Here is a 1,124-nt window from a genome sequence, read left to right on the forward strand (position 1 = left end):
CTCGTGTGTGTTCTCTTTACAGCTGCTTGCTTTGGTCCTCATCACTATCTCTTACCTGGCTGTGGCTGTTCTCTTCAGTGATGGGGCACCTTTCTTCTTAAAATTGTCCAGCAGTGGGGCTTACTTGACAAGCTGACTTGACTGCTCTTGCACCCTAAGCTTCTAGTGGCAGGACATGAAATGAAAGGTTTCGGAGTTGGCTGGGCTTGCCAGTATCACCAAGGGGTGGTATTTGTTTCTCAGCTTTTATTTTACAAACAAATAGATGAAACAGGGCAGCTCAGCTCATTAAATCTCCATGCCTGTTCCGTGCCAGGAAACAGTGGGTAGGACTAATTTGCCAGGCTTCCTTGTGCCTGTGCACAGTTTTTTTGATTTGCAGCTCTTTTGGACTTACCCTCCGCTGTTTGACAGGTTCCTCCTGGGTCAGAAACTCACTTAAAGTTGCTAGCTGGTAACATGGCAAACTTTCCAAAGGACACAGATGCTCGTTTCAACAAGTCAGTGAAATTTCATGGCAGACCTTTCCTTTTTAACTGCTGTATCTCAGAGAGCAATGGTGTCTCTTAATGAAAAAATAAAACCCCTGCAATTACAAAACTACTGCTCCCCAAATGAATTCACCCGCTGGGTGACATCAAGGTTTGCTTTTTTGAACAATTCACTTGGTGCCTACGGAAAACTGGTCGTCTGATTGAAGAAATTAATTCCACAGGCAGGTGCAACTTAATTTAAATGACGTTAATATATTTTAGCTAGTAACATATAAAACCTGATTTTTTTCCATCCAACAGTGGGCTCTTTGAAACTAGCTTTTAGAGTCAAATATACTTAAACTAAATTTTGTATTCTATACAACCTCTTCTGTATTTGCTTGTCTCCTTGAAATTTGAAAGGAATTTCAAAGGAAGAGACTTACTGTGTTTGAGGGGGGAAATGTAGTGTGGATTCCATGAAAATTTGGAATTTGTGCATTTTTGTAGTTAGGTTTTGTGAACAACAGTCATAGGATCGCAGGATAATTCCCGTGGTGTGGGATCTCAAGAGGTGATACGGAGTGAGCCTGTTCCTCAAGCATGGTCAGCTATGGTTGCACTGACAGTTGAACTGTGGAGCAGGTTATC

The sequence above is a fragment of the Buceros rhinoceros genome, unplaced genomic scaffold, assembly GCF_000710305.1.
Source record: "Buceros rhinoceros silvestris isolate BGI_N320 unplaced genomic scaffold, ASM71030v1 scaffold4361, whole genome shotgun sequence".
In the NCBI taxonomy this organism is placed as follows: Eukaryota; Metazoa; Chordata; class Aves; order Bucerotiformes; family Bucerotidae; genus Buceros; species Buceros rhinoceros.